This window comes from Fukomys damarensis, unplaced genomic scaffold, assembly GCF_012274545.1.
Source record: "Fukomys damarensis isolate Sample0158 unplaced genomic scaffold, DMR_v1.0_HiC HiC_scaffold_7, whole genome shotgun sequence".
In the NCBI taxonomy this organism is placed as follows: Eukaryota; Metazoa; Chordata; class Mammalia; order Rodentia; family Bathyergidae; genus Fukomys; species Fukomys damarensis.
The window spans coordinates 4,055,275-4,080,489 of NW_022900919.1; the positions used below are offsets into that span (position 1 = coordinate 4,055,275).

General features: G+C 34.7%; 1 long non-coding RNA gene across 1 annotated transcript; it reads right to left on the minus strand.

The window, feature by feature from the left end:
* Positions 1-224: 224 nt before the first annotated feature.
* Positions 225-24,743, minus strand: LOC117285199. The gene is made up of 3 exons (XR_004516162.1): positions 24,559-24,743; positions 13,306-13,328; positions 225-1,382 (listed from the first exon to the last, which is right to left on the minus strand). It is a non-coding gene; the product is annotated as an uncharacterized LOC117285199 (long non-coding RNA).
* Positions 24,744-25,215: the final 472 nt, after the last annotated feature.

Sequence of the window (25,215 nt, forward strand, 5' to 3'; positions counted from 1 at the left end):
ACACATCCTTGATATTTAGTAACAGGTAAATAAACTTCTGAAAATTAAATTTTCCTGTCAGTTAACTTGAGCATACATTACACATTAACCACTGAAAATAAATCAACTGTATTCAATGTTTCCAAGTGAAAAGATTAAAAATATATGATCACTAATTTCTCTAGCCTGAATCAGATTATCTACAATTTTATAAATATATCTATATTTTCTATAAGTAGCCCTGACATTACACACATGTTTGCACAGTTCTTATTTCATGTTACAGGTAAATTTCTAAATGTAAAACTGTTGGTCAAAATGTGCTAATTTCCATCTAATTCAACTTTTGCATTGGCTTCTTCAAAGTTTGTAACACACTAGTTCTAAACTACCCACTTTTTGTTAACACATATGCTTGCTAATCTGATAGGTGAAAAAGGCAAATAATTATCAATTTTTATTTCATATGTACACATACAGAGCCCATATATACATGTACTTCATATGTATATCGTGTATATATCATGTATGCATTTTATTAATTATAAAGGTTGATATGGTTGAACAGTTTTATATGCTTTTCTGAGTCATTTACTTAACTGCATTCCCACTTTCTCCTAAAATGCATATCATAAGAATTTGTCATATATGTGACTAAAAAATAAAAAATAGCCCTAATTTAATTTTAAGTCAGCAAGTCACACACTCTGTCTTTTTCTACTTAAGTCCTCCAATGCAGATGCATTGACAAATGAGCAAATCTGGAAAATTATGATTAATTAGAATAAAATATATACAAATCATTTATTGTCTTTATATACTAGGCTAAACAACAGATTTGGAATGTGGTAAATCTGTCCTGATTACAACTTCTTAGAGGAAGTCCAAATGGGTTTTAGTCACCACTCAAAGGAGATGGTTAACACCAATCCTACTGAGAAACAAAATTTTGATTTTAAGTCTGCTGAACAGAAAAGAAGGCAGGCAAGATATTGGACACTAATTCCCTGGGACCTTTACAGACGAATGTGGAAGAAACGGGCTCAACTGGAAAGAGGTTCTTAGAACTCCAGTTTCTCAGACAGTCCTTCTTTTACATTGCTTACATTACGATGATGGAATGTGAAGGTCAATTGTATCACTGTTTTGAGTGGGATTGGACAAAGGATCTAAAATAATTTTCATGAAAATAAAATGTCATAATAATCCTCAGATGTTATCATGTGGCTGAATTAATTATGTTTTCTGCTTAGAGCTAAACCAGTGCTCTACTGGAGGGACTGGCATGCTACCTACCCACAGGCTGCAGTTGTGAGTGAAGTCTGCCTGGGATACAGTCACAGCATGTTACTCAGTGACACATTATTACGCTGCTTTCAAAATACAACAGCACAGTAGATCATCTGCAATAGAGATAATATGACTTTCAAAACAAAAAAATGTTTATGTGGTCCTTCACACAGTTTTATAGTTGATGGTCTAGTTTAACAAAGGCTGGGGTGATAATTCCATATAATTAAAACTAAGCTTTAAAATAGGAACTAAAGGAGGACAGGAAAAACAGCATCCTCAGGTTTACTCATGCCAACACAACACTCCTAAAAACTCTTTGATTTTCAGATTCAAGCACAGTAACAAGGCTAGGCATCTTGCGAAGCAGGGTGCCTGTCCTGCTGAGCAGTAGCCCCGCTCCCTAAAGCTTTCTTTTTCTGTACATCTCATCTCAGACCACTGTGAGCAATGCGGACACACATGAGAGAAACTCCCTCTGTTCTCCATTGCACTTTTGTCTCTTATTTAGTGTCTAGGTACATGGTAGACAATAACATCTGATAACAGACATACAAGACCAATTAGTGTTGGTCCAAGTACAGCACTTTTTGTTCCACAGCAGCTTAATTGGCTCCATAGGAATATTTATGAATTTTTCCTGAGGTCATACAAAGGCAATAACCGTTTTAGGGTGGTATGCATTACAAAAATTTTAATAGCTCCCCTTTCCAGCATGATCATTATGATGACTGGGAATAATGAGTTAACAAATGCAAAAAAATAAACAATTCAAATGAAATAGATAAAATTTATTTTACTCCTAAATTCTAGAGGCTGTGAAGTCCTTATGTCCTAACTCAGTAAAAAACAAAAAGTAAATTTCAAGAGTGGGATTCATTCAAAAAAGAAAGCGTATCAAACATCTACCCACAATTAACCAAATATTCCACATCCATGCTTTGCCATAATAGTAATTTCAATTCATTAAATGAAATATATTTAGATCATTAATTGTCCTCAATCTTTTCCAATGCTTTGTTTCATTCACAATCATCCATTCACTAACTCATTTTCACTATCAATACCATGAAATCTAAACCAGCCGTAAAAATATGGAAAGGGTTTATACCCAAGGGAAACATCTAACAGTGAAGATGCAGCCCAGAAAATGAGACAAAATCTTTGTCAACTACTCTACAATAGCAGATCACTATTCAGAGTATATAAAGAACACAAAACCTAACACCAAAACATCAAGTGCAAACAAAGACAGCAGACACTTCTTACAAGTACAAATGGCTAATAACATCTTTAGCCATTAGGGAAATGCAAACCAAGACTACTTTGGAATTCCACCTCACACCAGTGAGAATACAAAAAAAAGTGCTGGTGAGGATGCTGGGAAAAACTAAATATCTATGTACACTGCTTGTGGGAATGTTAAATTAGTACAGCCACTACAAGAATGTTAGCATGAAAGTTCCTCTAAAAATATTTTTTAATAAAGGCTATAATTTGACCCAGCTATAGAATTCCTTGGGATATAGCCAGAGGAATTAAAGTTAAAATATTACTATAGGAAAACTTTCATACTCTTGTCTATTGTGACACAATCCACGAAAGCAAATATATGAAACCAGGCGATGTTCCCATAACAGGTGAATGGATAAAGAAAATATGTATATCATATATATTACATATCATATCATATTATCATATTTATCAGTATCATAATATGAAGTGAAATAAGCCAGATTCAGAAAAACAAATATCACACATTCTCCCTAATATGTGAAATCTAAAAAAAGAATAACACAGGGCGGGGGATTTAGCTCAGTAGTGCTGCCGCCTGCCTCACAAGCGCAAAGTCCCAAATTCGATTCCCAGTACCAAAAAACAAAACAAAACAAAAAAAACAAAAAAAGGAAGATGTAAAAGTAGAAGGGAAACCATACTAGACAAAAGGGGAGGGGGAAGGTGTAAAGGTAGTATTTCTAGAACAGATTGTTCAAGTTACAATCCAAAATTATTTAATGAAGAAAAACATAACCAATACAACAAGTTAACCTTGAAACAGCTGATACGTTGGATTTTTATAAGATATTACTGTAAAGAACAAAATATACTTATAGAAAGAAAATTGGATTATCTAATATTACAGAATATAATACACACACGAATGCATGAATGCATACATGTGTGTATATATCCTGAAATGAAAAACAAGATATCTCAAATTTTAAAATTCACATGATACACTTATGAGCAAACTAGAAACAATAAACTATGAGCATGAGGTCATCTTCTCAGAAACTAGTCAAAATGAAAGAAGAAAATGGAAGATTTAAAAAATGAACCTCAGCAATCTGCGAGAAATATGAATTAGTCTAATAATCACACATGTAAAAACTGGAGTCCTGGTAGAAAGAAGAGACCGAAAATATTTTTTAAATCTATAAAGACATAAATTTTCAGTTTTAAGAACATCATCAAAAAACCAAATGTTAGCCGGGCATGGTGGTGCATGCCTGTAATCCCAGCACTTGGGAAGCTGAGGCAGGAGGATCACTGTGAGTTTGGGACAAGGCTGGACTACATAGTGAGTTCCAGGTCAGTCTCAACTACGTAGTGAGACCCTGTCTCAAAAAACAAAAACAAAACAAAACACCCAAACACTACAAAGTTAACACAGAGAGTCACACACATTATAAACAACTGCTCCATAGCAAACATTCTGAGAAAACCTTGAAAGGGTTCAGAGAAAAATGGACCAATGACATAAAAAGGAATAATAATAAAATTACCAGTGACTTCCAAACCAAATCAATGGTTTAGGGTTAGTGTTAATGTTGGTGTCAAAAAATGCAAACTGTATTTCTGTGGTAACAGTATCTTTCAATGGAGATAAAAATGACATTTCAATAAAAGACAAATAAACACAATGATACTAAAAGAAAAATTATCACCAGTACTACAAAGTGCTAAAGAAGTCCTGGAAGACAGACCTATTGTAAAACACAGGGCACTGGAACTCGTTTTGATATCACACACATGAAGAAGCTGGGAAAAGACTAGAGTCCAGATAAAAATGTGACTGACAAGAAATCTTCAAAATTATACATTCAGGTTTCTGTGTCAATCCAAAGTAATAACATTCTCAAACAGCGAATAATCCCATTCATTTCTAGTGGTAACAGACAGATATGTGTTCATTCACCCGACATTCCCAATAAGTTTGAAGACAAACACCGAGCACTGTTAGGGGCAGACTTTTCCTGTGGCGCAGAGGGTTAGGAGGATCAACAAAGATGTTGCCATAGGCAAGTGAGGATTACACATTTACGTTTAGCTAGAACAGAAAGCAGCTTCCAAAGAGAAAACCTAATTTTCCAAATTCAGACATGAATTTGCTTTCTCCCCATTACATAATATAAACCACTTTAGTCTTAGAGCTATAAGGGGCGATCAAAATATACACTGAATGTGTAATTTTCTAAAAAACGTATTACTATAAGACAGTTTTCTCAAAATACTCCCACTTGCTTCAAGCTAGAACAGAAAGCAGCTTCCAAAGAGAAAACCTAATTTTCCAAATTCAGACATGAATTTGCTTTCTCCCCATTACATAATATAAACCACTTTAGTCTTAGAGCTATAAGGGGCGATCAAAATATACACTGAATGTGTAATTTTCTAAAAAACGTATTACTATAAGACAGTTTTCTCAAAATACTCCCACTTGCTTCAAACACTCATATCATCACACTTGCCAATTTCTTCCTTTTTGAGAGAGAGAGAGAGAGAGAGAGAGAGAGAGAGGGTCTCATTGTGTAGTTCATTCAGTTCAGGCTGGCCTCAAACTCACAACCACCCTCCTGCCTCAGCTTTCCGATGCTGGGATTACATGCCTGTACCACCACACCCAGCAACTCCTGCCACTTCCTTAAGCAGTCCTGGTAGCCCTCTGTTCATGTCTTTATGCCGTATACTCAGAAAGTCAGTGAACGCTGTGGCCAGGTGCCATCCAACAAAAAGACAGGCTTGTAAAAATATCGTGGTATAATTGTATCCACTGTATCAATCATATCTGGCATCATGTAACACCTGTGTCTCTTCCTCGAAGTCAAAATGACCATGAAAGGGTAATCCTTTTGAATCAAGTCGGGACACGAAGGCAACTACAACAGCACATCTAAAGCCACTCCTAAAAGGACTTCTAGAACTGCTTCAGAAAGTGGCAGGAATGATGGCATAATATCTTTGAAGTGAGAGGGCCTATTTTAAGTTGAATTAATAAATTTTTAAAATTTAAAACTACCTCTATACCTTTTCATCATGTCTATGTCTAAAACTCCGTGTGGGGGGAATCACAAGATTTCCTCTTCATTACACTGTCAAACACGCCACATGCTCAAATGTCTATCAGAATATCACTCTCTCTATTGCTATACTCTTACTATTCTTAAGTCTCTGTATCTTATTCTTTCCAAATTTGGTCATTAAACAAATTTTAATGAAACTTATTTTTAAATGGTATTTTTAAATCCCTGTCAAGTAGGAGATCATTATTTTGGGAAAAGGAGACAGACCACTGAACAAAAACTGAATCACAATTGTTATGTGTGTTGGTAAGTGCATAAACACTATGTTTAAGGTCTTGAAGTGGGAAGAAAAGCCAACAGGACTACCTCCATGGAGTTATTTATATTAAGGCATAGTGACCACCCCTGTGATACTTCAGGTCTTGCATTCAATGACAGTCTCACTCCAAACTTCCATTGGAGCACAAATATATTTAAATGTTCTTTCCAAAGCATAGCCTCTCCACTAAAATATGAGGTGGATGTGGGTGGGCATCCCATGAAGTATCAATGAAGACTACCATGAATTAACTAACAGGACCAGTTTTTCTTTAATCTGATATACTTCTATCAATTTAACAAGCATTAGTTTTTCTAAAGGTAAGAGAGTAAAAATAAAGCACTAATCTTACTCAGAAATACTAACTAGAACCCGGAAGGAAAGCAAGAAAAGAAAATGTATACGTTATTTAACAAAGTTCTCAATGTCTTTTTAGAATTCAACACTAACAACTTGGTCAGTTGTTTTTGCATATGACATTTTATTATTTGTTTTCAGCTTTTAAAAGTTCCAATGTGACAAGTATTCCTTCTTTTCTGGATTTACCAAATGGAGGAGAAATGTAAAAGGCTCACAAGCAATAGTCTCTCGTGGTCCTTTCTTTGAAACACATATGCTCTTCCCATCTGTCATGAGTCAGTAGACATTTCTTTAGCACTTCTTGAAAGGCAGTATTGTGAACTAGGTCACAAAAATGAAAATAAAATGGAATATGAGAAAAAGCAAAAATGGAAACAAAGTCTTTGTAGATAGGGAGGGGAGGAGGGGTTGAAAGGAGGGCAAGGGAACAGGGAAAAATAAGATCCAACATGGATTATGTAAAGGGGTGCAAATGTCCAATGATGCATGTCATACTGTATATTTTAAATGTACCAATAAATTATTTTTTAATTTAAAAAATGAAAATAAAATATTTTTGTGAAATACCTATCACACTAAGCATGGTAGGGTGACATCCAGATGAATAATTTTTGAAAATCAGAATGTTCTAAAGTAACATCATACATAGTCTTATACACTGCATGATCACTGAAGTCATAACCAGATTGTGCTGTATCATTTCCTCTAATGATCTGAAGCCATTAGTCAGTGAGTGCATTTTATAATGCAGTGTCTTATCACTGACCTTTCACAGCCTCTCTACAGTATGAAAGACACCAATGGGACCTGCCATAAAAAATGGGGAAAGCCAATGATTGCACTTTTTTCACAACTATCTATGGAAATTTATAAGAAATCTCTTAATTTTTGCATAAATGTGGAATCTATCTGATGCTCACACCCCAATACCATGACCCATATCTGCATAGTTCAATCTAACATGGTCTGTAAAAGTATTGATTCCTTGGGGATGTCATAATACCCTAATAAAGTATGGCTACCTCATTTCCTCACAAATGGCTACCTCATTTAAGTCTCCTAACCCTCATTTCCCTCACTGTTTATGTGACAGGAGTTTAAGCATCAAAATTTCATTTATTCATGGTCTAATCAAGCACTTTGGGCAACTCAGTTATTACCTTAAATGCTGATTAATAGTAGGCTCTGTAAGGTAATGGAATGAAGTTAAATATGAAGGGGAAATATCCCAGTCAATAAGAGCTCCTTATTTTTAAGACTAAACAGACATAGTAAGATTAAAAATTTGGTTACTGAATTGTAAGAGGCAGAAAGCAAGGTATACATTAATTAAAGGTGGAAAACTAGGCAGGCTGAGCAAAGAGATTTCCACATACTCATCTCTAAGCCATTAGGTAGGGAATGACAAGGCACAATAAGATTCGAGACCCCTAAGTGGAAAACGACAGCTTCCAGTCTTCGTTCTTGACTTTACTGATGGTACTGCCAGTTACTATTCTCTAGAACTAGCACCTGAATTACCGACTCACTGGCCTGCGCTGCAACACTTTTCAAGTTCTACTTTCTAAATTGATTCCCTCCCCAATGCCTTCTTTCACTCGTTCTTCATTTATTTGCCACTAGGTCATTTTTTTTTCACTTGACTTCTCATCATTCCTTTTCTTAAAAATCTTTGCAAGATATTTTTCATAAAAGCCTCAATGAAACATTTCTCCAGGACAAAAGGATGTGAGAGCAGATGCAAATGGGCACTGAAATGAACGAGCTGCTGCAGACAGTCTGCTGTGATGTTATTAGGGCCGCCACTTCTATCCTGCTGATACATAATGTGGATGCTAAGGAGAATCTCAAACTGTGCTATACTGATGCAACTTTATTTATTTTACAGTATCCACTTGATTTATGCAAGCAACTCCCTGGTTACCAGAACCTGCTTGTGCTGGGCTATATGTCACAGCCTCATTACAGACAACTGACAATTCGATGGGATCCTTTGATTTGACCTTGTCAATATTAAAAGCACTGCCAGGGGCCAGGGATTTAGCTCCTAGGTGCTGCCGCCTGCCTTGCAAGCCCAAGGACCCAAGTTCGATCCCTAGTACCAAAATAATAATAATAATAACAACAGTAAACAAACAAATAAATAAAAGCACTGCCAGGCTAGCCTGGACAATTTAGTGAGACCCTGCCTCAAAATGAAAACTAAAAATATTGAAATATAGCTAGCTCAGTGGTAAAGAGCCCTTGAATTCAGTCTCTAGTACAACAGGAAAAAAAATGATCTCATCTGGGTTTAGTATAGGTCAAAATATGTATCTTTCTATGAGGCACTCTGAGAAAGCCAATCGTCTCCAGCCTAGTAAATAGTAAAAGTCAAACAATTTGTCTGTTTAGAACTTAACTATCTTCAAGGGGAAAAAATGAAAACCAAGACCTGTCATGTAAAGATATAAGATCCCAATGATGGATGTGACTGTAATGTATACCTAAAATGTACCAATAAACTCAGAGAAAAAAAATTAACTGTTTTATGTAAAAATAACTATAAATGAATACTATATAACCCCACATGTGAAACTAAGTAATTTACCAGAGAATACTAATTCAAAGCATCATGTAAATATGCAGAAGGCATTCTCAGCCAGCTATATGGCTTTTCCTTGGAATTAAGGTAACATCCTATCCTAGTTAAATACATTTTGAAAAGTAACACAAGCCTAGCTTTCCATACAAATGATGTAACAGAGTAACGAAGCTCCAAGGATTTAAGGAGAAATCAGAGCACGTACTCTCCTCACACTTCCCGGGTGTCTCACTGGGGGGCCCACTACTAGAGGCTGCGCCTGTACCAGTGAGGTCCCACAGTCCTCCCCAGACCACTCGCAACGGCAGTCGCTGTGCTCAGCAGTCCAGTCACTCACAGGAAAGTCCCTTTCTTCTTTCAATCCTTGTTTCCAGGGCACAGACTGCTAATGTGAAAGCGCTTTTCTTAGCGAAACACAGGCAATCATGCTATCCCCTTGCCCTCATATCCAGAATAAAGATTTATGGATTTCACCAAGATTTAAAAATAGAAAGTGAATTCCCAGACAATAGTACCATACTTCCCAGTATCTCTACTACAGACTGCTGTTAATGAACAACCGTTCTGTGGAAATCAACGTGGAGATGCTTCGTAACAGCAAAATTAGACATTCCATTTGACCTGGATATTCTCCTTCTTGCTATTATCCCACAATTAAAAGCATCATGCCACAGCGATATATGCGCACCCATGTTTATAGTAGCACAGTTTGTAGTAGCTGAACTTGCAAACAGCTCAAATACCATCAACCAATGAATGGATAAAGATGATGCTTTTCTTTAAAATTCAATGGAGTATTACTGTGCCATAAAGAAAAATAAATGAGATATTTCTAGGTAAATGAATGTAGTTTGAGACCATAAAAACATGTGGCAGAAGAAAAGGGAGAAAGAAAGGAGGAGGTGAAGGGATAGAGAAAAAAATCCAGTCTGGGTGACAATATGTAAGTTTCTTCTATGTGATTCTTCCAAATCTAAAATCATTTTTAAAATCAACTGCCTTACATATACTTGGGAAATTTATGAAGAAGTGCTAAATCTGGAAAAGTTTAATAGTTTATACTTTAACAAAGAGGACATTTCTTGGGATTGGAGGACAAGTAGAGTAGTGCTTTTATTATAAAAGATTCATCATTTTTTTATTTATGGCCATGTATCATTTAAATTATATTTAGTTTTTAAAACTACCATTTCACCTATTAGATTTGCTAAAAATTTGAAGGCTGTTCATATCCATCAAACTTTTAAGTATCTATGAAAATTAGCACTGCTATTACATCATTGCTTTGTGGTATTCTGAAGGGTGATTAAACAATAAAGACTAAAACCAAAAGCATACATAACTGATGATCCAAAATGTTATAACTAAAAATCTATTATATAGAATTAGGAGCCAAACTAATTAGAATTTATACATAATTATATATATTAAAGCATTGTATGTTGCAGCAAAACAAATTTAGAAAAGTTAACCTACATTTCCCAAAGCAATGAAGCAGATTTACATTTATCATTCGTACTCTATCTCCAAAGACCAAACTGTAGAAAAATTCTTCTTGATTTCAAAAAATGTTTACCGTATAAGGGAAACAGAAAGTTACAAAATACTACCTATGATTCTGATCATACATTTATAAATAACTTCTACATAATGTATATAAGCTGAGAAAAGTTACTATTATATATATTACAAATGATTAATTCTTATCGTTCGTGGGAATAGAGCAGGAAGGTAGAGGGCAAATGATTTATTTCACTAAGTGCTTCTTTCATTCTTTGTAGCCATGTTTCAAATGTACTACAAGCCTAAGTGCAAAAAAAAAAAAAAAGACAACATTCAGCACTCAGCTTTAAGATACAAGACTTCAAAGGATTGAAAGTTTCTCTCATTTTTAAACTAACTTCATATTTTATAATGTTAAAGATTCAGTAAACTGACATAGGTACGACATCTCTCTGGTTTCTAAGTAGAGGTGCTTTCATCTAAAACTAAACTATTTTAGGTCAGGGCTCATGAAAGTATGGCCTTGTGGTCTAAATCTGGCCCATCACCTGTTTTCTTGTTTCTTTGTTGTTTCGCTATGACAAATAGTACACATCTATTTAAAAATTGATCACACCTACTTTTCGCACTAATAACTAATAACTGTTGCATAGCTGCAACAGTATCAACTTTAAAGTCTAGTCCCTTAAAGACAAGAAGTGCTGAACCACAACAGAATATAAAATAATTTATTGCTGGGTATTTCATTTCGTGTAACTTGAAGGCATATGATTAGGACATTAATCTGTTATCAAGAAGATCATTCTGATCTTGAAAAATGAGATACATGAGTATTAGAACTACAAAAGTAATTTCACTGTTTGTAAAATAAATGAGTGTTATAAAAGAAATGGAAAAATACCTAAGAATATAGCTAAAAAATACAGTCTAACAAAATGAAAAAGGAGACAGGGACCCCTACACATACTTATGAAATTTTTGAAACCTCAAAATCATATGTTTCTAAAAGTTACAGAATTTCAAATTAAGAGATTATCACATATCTTAAATTTTTTTATTCCTAAGAGTGATAAAATAGGTGATTATTTTTAGATGTGTCCACTGTACAAACTTATCTATAAAGACGCCTTGGGCAATGGACTTAGTTGTGTGATGAAAAGTACAGTTTAGGGTCCATGAGTACACAATGAAAACAGTATTTGTACTAACCTCACTTAGGTTAAAGGGTAAACTACAGAAAATAAAGAAAGAAATCAAGGTAATATGGTATAAACTAAAATCTCTTGAGTACACTGAGTTAACTCCAACCCCCAAGAAAATGGGGGTTACTTATACCACCCACAAGAAAATGATGGAACCACATGCGCTACAAAATGGTAACACCATACTCTACTGTCAGTGAAAAGATCTGGCTTTTCCTTATAGCTACAGTATTGATGGGATACACATCTTAGTTTTGAGCAAATAAGTTAAAACTCAATCTTAGATCTTAACCCAAAGTGAGGCCCACTATATTCAACAAGAATGGCAAATAGACTCTAGCCTAGAAAAATTAAGGACTTCAGATTATCATGTTTAACACTTTCCTAAAAACAGTAGGTTTCTAACGCAAATAAGGAAAGTACCATAAAAAATGGAAATACAACTGGCACATAGATGCCACTCAGCTAGTGAAAAAGCCTACATATAATATGGGATGCAATTTAATTGTCCATGGGGTCACATTAATTACAGTTCCCACACATTTCTCTTTCCAAACTCAAAACAAATATACATTGGGTAATATACCACAAGACAGAAGCAAAGACACTTTTAGAGCAGAGAGAAGTACTGAATATTCCAGGCAATCCCTTGCCAAGAAGCATGTCACTTCTATTGATGGACAATGCTTCTATAAAAGTTGTGACATACAGTGATGGCAATAAGGTCCCAGAGAGGAGAAATTAAAATATTTTGGTGATGCTGTAGATGAAACCAGTACATAAGGTACACACACACACACACATACACACACACACATACACGTTACTTGTCAACTCTTTCACCACCTAGGAGAAGACAGGAGACTGCAAATGGAAATAATAGGCTATCATAACGGAAGGTAAGGAGATAATAGAGTATGTATTGATTCTCCATAAAAAACTCCCACAATTCTAATGCTAAATAATTCCCAAGCAACAAAACATACTGTAGGTAAATGATGAAACTTACTTTCCTTCCTATGACCACTTGTTGTGATTTGAGCATCCATCTCCTCCTACTCCAAATTATTTTCATGCTATTTAAATACATATTTTTATTTATTTTTGGTACTGGGGAACAAACTCAGGACCTTGCGCTTGTGAGGAAGGCAGCAGCACCACTAAGCTAAAACCCTGGTCCCTTCATTCATTCCTTTAATCAGCATTTCCTGCATAGCTTCTTAGTGCTAATTTATACACAAGTTCCGGTGTTTAAAAGACACTGCACTAGAAGACACAAGTGACATAGTCTACGTTCCATAGTACTTTCTCAAAAGCCAAAAATCCACTATTAAAACAGTGACATGTACTCTCCACTTTTTTGGATGTTTCATGTACAATTTTTGGTGAAAAATAAAGTTAAGAAAATATGTATTTTAGCTTCTTTTTTTACAAGACAGAATCTAAGTAGTTCAAGTTGGCCTAGAATTATACTGCCCAGGCTGATCTCTGACTTGCAGTCTTCTTGTTTCAGCCTTCTAAGTAAGTGCTGGGCTTACAGGCAGGCACCACCATGCCTAGAATTCAACTTTTAATTTAATTTAATGTGGTCTAACAATAAGAGACAACTGTAAAATATTTGATGAAAACAACTTCAAAATACTAATATACAAAACCAAATAGTTTTAATGAAAATTTTACACAATTTAGACAAGAATCTAATCTATAACCAGTGTGGCCAAAAGAATATCATAAAAAATCAGAGTGAGGATTTACTGCTCTTACCTGGAAGAAAGATCTCTTTGGTCCTTGAAAGGCATGTGAAAGAAATAAAAAAGTAATGTTTGAAAGTAGGTATCAATCTCCTTTTACCTCTTCAACACTGGGATACATACTGCCCCTATATTCCACCTTACATATCTATTAACATTCAAATGCATCTTCAATCATGAACCTGGTAATAAAATTCAACTTGCCATTGTCATTACTGTCTACATTATTAGCATACAATTCGTCCTATTAATTTTGCTGACATCTTTTTAGACCACTTTTGCTTTTCTCCCTGATATGCGTATCGTCTCCCTCTGTCTACCAGTGACACATTTATTCCAAAACATTTGTGACAGTCAGAAAACTTAACATTTACTATGTATATAGACAAAAAGAGATTGTGGTCTCTCTTCATATCATGTCACTTTTTCCCCTCAAGATAGCATCACAAATAACTGGGACTACTATGCCAATGTGCCTGGTTTACATGGCATGTTTTACTGTCAGAGGAAATAAATCAAAATCTACATAATGTACATGTAAAACTGCACCCAAATTCAAGAATATCCTTTTTCTCTTCTACTGTATTTAATAAATGCTATATACTCTAACAGTTTGTATGCGTTATGGATTAACAGTTTGTATGAAGGATTAACTGGATTTTGAGCTATTACATATTCTCATGGATATGAGATGTGATGGGCGAAGGAAGGGGTTATCAGGGGTACAGAAGTTCTGGAGGTGGATATTATCAAAGTACATTATATACATTTATATATGTAAAGTACATTATATATACAAAATGAAAATAACTATTCTGTTTGTTTGTTTGTTTGTTTTGGTACCGGGGATCGAACTTGGGTCCTTGCACTTGCGAGGCAGGCCACCGAACCACTGAGCTTAAATCCCCAGCCCGAAAATAACTATTCTGTATACATAATATTCATTTATAGCCATTTAAAATTTTATAAAACAAATTGGATTCATTCTTAACTGCACAATGGAAGTTACTGGCTCTTGCTACTAATAAAATATATACAATGAGCCCAGGGAAATAGCTCAGAGTCACAGTGCTTGCTTAACAAGTGCAAGGTCCTGAATTCAATTCCCAATACCAAAAACAATAAAGAAAATTTGGGCTGGGGATTTAGGTCAGTGGTTCTGCTGCCTGCCTCGCAAGTGCAAGGTCCTGGTACAAAAAAAAAATAATAATACACACACACACACACACACACACACACAATGATATGGACTTATATGGAAATATCAGAGAGGGATCTAAAATTTCTAACATCTCAAACTGGTAACACCTAATCAAAAACTAGAAAATTAGATTTATCATGATCAATATATACATAGAAAAGTTCACAAGAAATAAGTAGTGACTTGGATTATATGAAAATATCATGCAGCAAAGGACCTAAAATTCTTAAAATGACTGCACTTGCACTTTAATAAGAACTGCAGGAAATAGGGACAAACTGTGATAGAAGGAAGTGGAAAGCAGCACTTTCTTCCTGAGCCGACTGTGTGGGAAGGACAGCTCAAACACATCAGTGGAATGGACCAGTGTACAAAGCAGACTGCAGTGTTTGGTGATTTATTAGGATTCAGTTATGTTCCAGGAGAGGACAGCTGGCCACCAGCCATTTTGGAAAGGGGCTAAGTTCAGAATTCACAGCAGCTTCGAGCTGGCTCCTTCAGGGTGATGCAGAACAGAGTTCAAGTCGGCAGGAAGTCAAGGAACCAACTTCAAGACCAAAGGAGGAACATGAACAACATGGGTATCAGACTTACATCCAGAAACCAGGCGGAGCTTCATAACTAAAGGGTAAATACAGGTTGGTAAAATTACTCACTACCCTTCCAAAAATAATGGCTGCCGTGTTGAGATTAATGAACACTGCAAGTGTTAATTAATTAATGACTCTGCAAGTCCACTTTGTCTAGTACTGACAAGAGAAACACATTAAGTGAACTTAAAAAAATTTTTGTTTGTTCATTTTTATATGTGAACACTTTTTCTAGTTTTGTTATTGGTCTGTTGTTTTTATCTTTCTTCTCTTTCCCTCCTGCCTTCTTAGCCAGTTTCCCAAAATCTACATGAGCTTCCTTTGTCCTTCAGCCTTCCTTCTAGTCTCTTGCTCTTCTTCTACTTGTTTTACTCCAAGCACTTTTAAATGTTCTCCCCCAAGGATGAAATTGGCACACTGAAGACATATTTATAATATATAATGTTCTGGTTCATTTAAGATTCTGTCATTTTCTAGGGTGAATCTGATGCTATCATTCTTCCTGATTGTACTGCTTTCGTCAAGGTGGCATAATTGTTCTAATGAGTTGTTCTTACTGATATGACCACATTGAGATGGCCTAAGGGTTATGAACAATACTATACACCAGTGCCAAAGAACCGGGGACTAAGACGATAAAGCAGCAACTTCTCTGAGGAGGTACGATCTTCCAACAGACTTATAATGAAAAGCTAGCTGAAAAATTTATGTCTGAAAAGTAGTTATTTCCTAAGAGTTTTAAATGCTAGCAATAAAGCCACTTGCCATAAGCAACTTGCAAGTATCAACTCAGAAATTACAACTAAAAACAATAGAAAATGAAGACACTTAAAGATGAAACTTCAAACTTCCAGCTCATGAAAAGCAAACCCAGGCAGGGGGCAATGAAGTGGAACAATTCAAATCACATCCATTTGGATTCTCTGAAGTGGTAAAAGGAGAACAAAGAAGAGGAATGAGGCTCAAGAAAAAAATCAAATCAGAAAGAGTATCCCACATAACTACTGAGATGGTGACCTTGATGAAAGGTATGGTAGTGACTCTAGAGAAGATACTGATAAAAAATGGAACAGGTTAGGAAAAGGACAGAAATCATGAACACAAAACATAAGAAATGCAATCCACGAAACAGATTCAAACATATCCAGAAGATTAAAAATTCTGCTGAAAACATATACAGCAGAATGAGCCAATGACAAAATATCAGATGTAGAAGAAAGGATTGTGGGTAGCAACCATGGAAAGAAAGATTCCTTAAAAATACAAAGGGCCTATGAAAAATACAATAGCTACTACATGATGCAAAGAACGTAAGATTGATCAGTCAATGAAAACGCAGGTAACAGCATAAATAACATAAAAAAATGTTTGCAGAAGTAATGGCAGAAAACATTCCAAGCAGGGAAGAAAAAGCGTCTGACATACAGATAATTGAGGCTTATAAAACTCCAACTAGCCATTATAAAAAATCTACATCAAGGCATACAATAGTCAATAAATTAAAAACCTATCAATAAGGCCCTGAAGGATTAACTGCTTAATTCAGTAAGAAATTTCAAGACCTAATGCTACTTTCCCTTTCTTGGTATCTTCCTGAAACAATTTAAAACATTATACTACAGCAATATATGCATACCCATGTCTGCCCCATCCCCCACCCCATACAGGGGATCAAACTCAGGACATTGTGCTTTTGAGGCAGGTGCAGCATACCCGTTTATAGTGGCAGTTTTGAAAAGGTAAATCATGAAAACAGCCCAAATGTCCATCAACTAATGAATGGATAAAGAAAATATGTTATTTTTATGTAAGAGTATATACTCTGCCAAAAAGGATAACTTTGAAATATTTCTAGCTTAATGCACGCACACTGCGGCCATACCCTTAAGTGAAATAAATTGGAAACACATGCTTAAATACTTAATTGCTTCTCTGATGGGAAGAACCAAAAGTGGAAATAAGGATAAAAATGCATAATACATAATGGGAAAAGGGAAATGTCTGTAATGAGAAGGAGAACTGGGCGGGATGGGTAGGGAAAGGAAAGAAAGGACAAGAGAAGAAAATTTAAAAAAGTAGAGAGAAAGATTTCTTTAAATGAGGCGAGGAAGGGTTGAAGGGAGGGAAGGGTAATGCGGAAAAGGAGAAACGACACATCATTTACAGATACAAACTCCCTCTGATGAATGTTATCATTATGTACATCTAAAATATATAATAGAGGATGTCAGTCTTAAATTAATGTGTATAAAATATGCAGATGGCAGGGCATGGTAGCACACACTTGATTCCCAGCACTTGGGAGGCTGAGGAACAAGGATTTCTGAAAATTCAAGCCCAGCTTGTGCAGCTTGTGAGTTCAAGGCCACGCTGAACTACACAGAAAAACCTTGTCTCAAGAAGTCACCTAAGCTGGGGCCAGGGATCTAGCTCAGTGGTGCTACTGCCTACCTTGCAAGCACAAGGTCTTCAGTTGGATCATCAGTACCAAAAAAAAAAAAGGTCACTTTAGCTTAGGAATTGAAAATTATGATCAAACTAATTCACCAGAAATACTGAAGATGCTACAATGCTACGATCTTAAACAAAGAAAAATACCTCACAAGCGCAAGGACCCGAGTTCAATCCTCAGTACCAAAAAAAAAAAAAAAAAAAATTTATAGGGCTGAGGATTTAGCTCAGTGGTTCCACCTCCTGCTTAACAAATAAATACCAAATTAACACTTCAGGTGTTTGAAAGTTAAAACTAATTTACAACTATTTTAAAAATTTCAACTGCAGAACGACAATGTATTTTGCAAATTGCAATTATGTAATGATAATAAATGTAAAGGTGACATTCACCCCTGGTAAGATGAATGGAACTCAGGACCTTGCATTTGCCAGGTAGGAGTGGTGGCACTGAACTACATCCCCACCCAAGAAAGACATTTTTTAGAAAAGGAAATTAACAATTCAAAGAGCAAGTGTTGCTTAATGAATTAGTTTGTAAGCTGTAAGATAAATTATATATGGAAAGTATATATTAACAAAATTTAAAAACCGAAAGGTACTTGAGATGTTTTATTAACTCCTTTGTCTTATACAAGAATTACAAACTAGTCCCAGTGACACAAACCTATACATACTGCACACTGGGAGTCTCAGGTAGGAGGGTCAAAAGTTTAATCCCAACCTTTACAAATTAAATCACTGATAAAAAAACAGGATGCAGAAGTAGCTCGGTCAAAAGATTCTCAGTTTAATTTTAGTAAAACATGGGAAAATTACTAGTGACATGAAACTTTAAATACTCATATTTCATTGTAGTTCTTCTTGCACTGAAAATACAACTACTTGATTGTAGAATAATCACCTGTGAACACTAATTCTTTTTTTTTTGGTACCAGGATTGAACTAAGGTCCTTACTCTAGCAAGACAGGCAGTGGAACCACTGAGCTAAAATCACAGCCCTCATTTTTCTAAGAAGTATCAAGGATAAGAATCATTCACTTTTTTCTTTTGAAATGGAAGGTGATGAATATTTTTAATGGACATATACTGACATTTAGAGAAATATGCAATGACTAGTGAGTACAGGACACATTTTTTTTGTTTGGTTTGGTACCACAGATCAAACTCAGGCCCTTGTGCTTCCAAGGCAGAATCACTGAGCTAAATCCCCGGCCCAGGACATGTATTTTCTATATAACAGGGTCTTGTCTTAATTCCTAAGTTGGTCTTGAACTCACTGTATTAAGAAATTTTTCTACAATGGCATCCTAAGTGACAGGAAATAAAAGAATGTACAACCCTAACTGGCTTAGGCCATGATATTGGATGTAAAAGAACAATTGATAGAATTACTTAATAACTCAATATAACATAAAAGATATAGTCTTGTGATACAGTATCCTTATTAGGAATGAATGTGATACAACGTGTTTGTATTATGGTTTAACTTAGTAAAATCCAGGCACATGTAGCATTTATTTGTAATTACAACAGGAAATTGAGTAAAATATTAAATATTACCACAGTGGAGAAAATTATCACACTAGAATGTAGATATGTAAAAGTCATACATAAAGCAAACTGGCTTATTCAAAAGAAAAATAGGTAAATATTCAAAGAAAAATATTAACAATCATGAGCTGTGACTCAATGGCAGAACACTAATCTAGCACATTTAAAACCATGTTTTCCAAAAAGTAATACAAAGAAAATCAAAACAGAAAAAAATACAAGAGCTGTTACAGATTCAAAGAGCCAGATTAACCAAGCAAATAAAATACAATATATTTATCAAGAATAATGGGTCAGGAATTTAGCTTGCCTGGCAAGCACAAGGTCCTAAAATCAATCGCCAGTTTTGCCAAAAAAAAAAATAATAATAATAATGAAAACACTAAAACTATTTCCAAAATACCTTAGAAAAAAAGTGAAGTATTTCGTGTGCTATTTTCAGATACACAAAAAAATATTGATTTAGTTACTTCACCATACAGAAAGATTACGAGTATAGTTCTCAAATCATAAAGTATATTAAAGATTATTAAGAAATTATGAGAAAAACCACCCAGCTGGTTGTTAAAGGATGAAAAGAAAAGTTTTTTTAAAAAATCAGAGTATTATCACATTCCACTAGGAGTCACTTTTTAAAATCCCATTACTATGACTTCATGGAAAACTTAAAGGGTGGCCAGATATTGATATAAGATTAAATGAAAAAGTAAGGTCAGGACATCAAAGCAAATCAAACTCAAACACAAAAGTATCATTAAGAATACAATGGATTATGTGAGATAATGAAAAGATGGAAATAAAGTATTTGTAGATGGGGAGGGGAGGAGGGGGTGAAGGGAGGGCAGGGGTAAGGGGAAAAAATGAGAATCAAGACTTGTCATGTGGAGGTACAAGATCCCAACAATGAATGTAATTGTACTGTATCCCTAAAATGTACCAATAAACTCAATTAAAGCTGAAAAAAAAAGAATACAATGGATTTAAAAAAACAGTACAATGGATTTTAAAGAACAGTGATCCAAATCTACTCAAAGGTCATATTTTATCTTGGTAGTAAATACTTGAGTCTTCTGCACCCAAACACTACGTTTCTTGCAAGGAAATTTAACAGTCACAAATATGAACTATGGTTACCATCAATATAAACATGAGCTATAATATATATTTGCATATATTCCATATTCTGTATTACATAGAATGTATCTAAGTATAAATTATATAAAAATTCACCAAAATTCACTAAATACACTAAATCAATATTCAGTTCTTCCTTATTAAATGCAACTTAGAAAAAAACAACAAAGATTAAGAAATTACTTAGTGGCATGGGATAGTTAAGTTTGAGCCACTCCACTCAATGAGAACCCCTAACCCTAACCCTAAACCCATACACCCTAAACCTACTACAACAAAGCAAAGAAACAAAGACATAGAACAAACCTACCAAATCAAAACACCCTATTTTAAAAGTAGATAAAATATTTAAAATATCCAACACTGAAAGAAAATCGGTCTAGATAAAAAGGACTAGAGGGTAGAGTTTTACTGTATATAGCTCAGCAACAGAATACCTACTTATGCCTGATTCCTTGGGTTCAATCCCTAGCATGGAAAACTCCTAGCTTTAAGAAAACATGTATCATTATATCACAGAGGCTGAAATGGACTGAAGAGAATACAGAATTGAAAAAAGGAAAACAAAAGTGATAGTGAAAAGTAAAGTAAAGCTAACAAAAACTTTGGCTGTTTATTCTTAAAGAATAAAAAATGAGAATTAAAACTTGAAACATTAACAGATTATAAAGAATCCTAAGAGTAGTATATAAGGAGTTTTCCTTCAATGAATTGCTAAAATAAGTACACTATAGGTGTATTTCACTGGTACAATGCTTGCCTAGCATGCACAAAGCCTTGAGTTTGATCCCCAGGTCACTAACCAATAACAACTGATTAGTAGGTGTCATGTGAAATGTATCTTCAGTAGCTGCAAATTCTTCATTATCTATTATTGGTAGTGAACAAGGCAAGCCTACATGCAGAAAACTGATACCAGCATAGTCGAGTGTGAAGACGAAGGATTAAAATTTCAAGGCTTGTCTGAGGAACTTAGACCATGTCTCAAAACAAGAATGAAGAACAGGGCTGGAAATGTTGCTCATCGCAATGTCTCTAGGTTTGATCTCTTGAACATGCACAAAAAAAAGATACCCTAGTAAAATATATGAACTTATAAGAAAACAAAAGCTATCATGATTAAATCTCAAAAGAGTTAAATTGAAAAAGTCCCCCCTCAAAAAAACTTTATATGATGATTTTACTAAAGAATTCAACCATGCACAAGAACCTGAGTTTGAGCCCCACTACCAAAAACAAACAAACAAACAAACAAATCACCAGTAACTACCAATTTTTCTCTACATTTTTGAGAAATTTAACAATGGAATTTTTTAATTATTACACTGATAGCAAAGCCGAAGACAAATAAAAACTATAGACCAAAATCTCTTAAAACACCAAAAAGAAAAATCAATAAAATTACTAGTAAAGTAAATTCAATATATTAAAATTAATACTTTTTCAAAAGAGGGATTTGGTTCTTGGAATGCAAGGGAAGGTTGAATACACTGGTAAATCATATTAAGAAAATGAAGAGTGAAGTCTCTTTTGATACATAAACTCATGACAAAATAAATGCCATTTCATGACTTTAAAAATCACTCAAGTAAAGAAAAGGAACCTACGAAGGCTAGGGTTTAGCTAACTGGTTCCACCCCCTGCCTCCCAAGTTCAAGGTCCTAAGTTTGATCCCCAGTACCAAATAAATAAATAGTCAAATATGGAAAACTCACAGTAAACATCATTCTCAATTGTGAAATCCTGATTCCCCTCTAAGATAACAACCAATTCAAATGACTACCAATGAATGCTTTTAAAAGGTTGATTCAGTGTGTATTATAGCACAATAAAAATGAAAGCAAATACTAGCGCACAAACTTATTTGCCCTGTTTTGTCTTCTGTTGGCTTAGAAGAGAACACAACAGAAATCAATATGTCTGTCTTTAACTTCTTGTCTAAGTATCATTCCTGGAAACAACCAGAGACTCAGGCAGAAATAGCTAGTTTCCTAGAGCAGGATTTGAAAAAATGAACATGGATACTACTTAATAGACAAAAAGATTAAAATAAGGAAGACTAAGGGATGCTGAATGGACAGATCTACCTAATTAGTATATGTGCTGCTTAAGTGAGCACCACAGTTACCCACGTAAAACTCTAAATTGCCAAATGTGGAACAGTATTGGCAAATTCAAAACTAATATTTATGGGCTGGGCATGGTAGCATACACCTGTGATACCAGCACTTGGGCGGCTGAGGCAGGAGGATGGTGAGGGGGGAGGGTTTGAGGACAGTCCTGGCTACATGGTGAATTCAAGGACACCTTAAACTACATAGTGAAACCTTGTCTCAAAGCAAAAACAAAAAGAGGGATACCTATTTTTTGGGGGGGACCAGGGATTGAACTCAGACCCTTGAGCTTATGAGGCAGGCAGTGGAACCACTGAGTTAAATCCCCAGCAAGAATGATACCTATTAATTTCACCTACAGAATAAAGCAAGTTTCAATTAATATATATTGATAATTGCAGAATTACACGGAAGAAAAAATGTTCTTATATTACAAAAACCTAAGTACAAATAAACACAGAACTAATGAAGTTTTAAACTTACAATCTATTACTCTTATTAGTAACTATTTCAGGCAGAAAACATCAATACAAGTGATATTATTAGAAGATAGTGATACCAAAGTGAATTCATAGTATCTGTCACATAAGATACATTATAACGAACAAAATTTTCATCTCTAGAAAAAGGTCAACAGTATATGCCACCTGATATAAGACCACGAAATCAGTTCTGTACTTTTCATCCTCAAAACTCAAAAGGTAAGCCTCAATCACAAAGATCAGAAAAATTCACAAAGTGCCAATGATGACCAAACAGCCTATAAATTTTTTACAGTATAAAATCATGATTATAAAAATTGAGCATTTGCTATAATCAGGAAGCATATGACAACTACATACCATATGGAAACAAACATTAAATCATGTAGGGAGTCTACGTCTACCATATGTTGTTTTTTGAGACAGGGTCTCCTTATGTAGTTCATACTTGCCTTGAACTATGTAACCCAGGCTGATCTCAAATTTGTGAAGATCTTCCAGCCTTAGCCTCATGAATGCTGGGATCACAGGTATGAACCACTATACCTGGCTATCATGCTTTTAATGCAACATTTGTAAATATAAATTTGAACAAAAATCATGCAAATATTTGTTGCCAACCTCAAAATGGTCTCAAATGCAACCAAAACGAGACAAAAATAGAATAAAGTTTTTCACTTGGGAATATTTCAGATATACCAAAGAAAATTTTAAACTACTATAATTAGAATGTGTACATTAAAAAATAAATACACATTTTCCACAGATGAAAGAATATTCTATTTTTAAAAAGTTAAATTTTATGGGACGGGGATTTAGCTCAATAGCACCATGCCTGCTTCACAAGCACAAGGTCCTGAGTCTTATCCCTGGTACTACCAAAAAAAAAAAGATAAATTTTACCCTTATCAATATTTCTAAGGGCATGAATGAAAAGTAATTTAATTAGAGCTGTCATTAAGACTGTTGAAAAAGCCTGGTATGGTGGCACACACTTGTAATCCCAGCACTCAGGCCTGAAGCCAGAGGATCACTGTGAGTAAGGTCAGCCTGAACTACAGTGAGACGCCGTCTTAAAATTTAAAAAAAAAAAATCAATTAATAGATGGGCATAATGATCTTAGTAATGATGAGCATAGTGGCACGTATCTTTCATCCCAGTTACTCTGAAGGCTGAGAAAAGAAGATCCCGCATTTTAGGCCAGCCTGGTAATTTAGTGCGCTCCTGTCTAAAAATTAAAAGTACAAGGGGATGGGAATTTAGCTCAGGGGTGTCCTAAGTTCGATACACACTACCACCAAAAAAATTAAAAGTGTACAATGCTAGGGTAGTGTGGTGAACATACTAGAACATTCAACGAAACGAACAGCTCGCTGTGGGAAAGGTGCTGTAGGTTTGACACCACTGTGCTAGGATGTAGCTCAGTGATAAAGTGCCAGCATTCAGTTCTCAAAGACAAAAACAAGTAAGAGCAAAACAAACACCAAAATTATCCTCAAACTATGAAGTTTCACACTACATCAAAAAGGCAATGGTGCTCTACTTACCAAAATAATGTATCAAGAATAAAAATTATGATAAATTGTAAAAAAATTAATGAAATGCTCACATAAAAGGATAAACAATCTCCATGTGACTATAAAGAATTGAGTGAACAATCCCAATCACTAAATTAATTAAAAAATGTAAAGTCCACTAGTAGTATCTCATAATAATTTCATTAGAAATAAAGACATACCTTGGCATTTGGATAGGAAGACAAGTCTAAAGAGCTCTATTCTCTCTATTAATCTATTACATTTGTTGCAAGTAAAATTAAAACTGCACTTTCTCCAACTTGAAAAAGAACTGCCAACCTGAGTGAAACAAACGCAAACATAGGGAATATTCTGAAAAAGAAGAGAAATAAGACAGAACTCAATAAAAGCGGTGAGTTAGTGTAAGTCACGTCAGTAATCAAACTGGTAACAGAAAGGAAGCTAGCAACAAAAATACAGCAAATTATACATAATATTTTCCACATAATTATGCTTGAAATTTATATTAACATCACAGTAATGATTAATGGAAAAAGAAATGAAATGATAAAATCACTTGATTGAAAAATAGAGTAGAAAAATGTATAATAGTGATGTGCATGTTTTTAAAGAAAAACACAAAGTCAAAAATGATAAAACAAAATGACTGTATTTCAAAACATAACCAAAAAATAAAATAACAAAGTAAACAGGAAAGACAAAGTATTTCACAATGGCAATGCTTGATAAAAATCTTTACATACTGAATCATCCATCATCTCTTAGGAATTTGGAACAGATTGTTACTACAAGGGGAAGTGAAAGAAACATAAAAATTAACATGAAGGAACACTAATGTTATACAAAGATGAGATGGC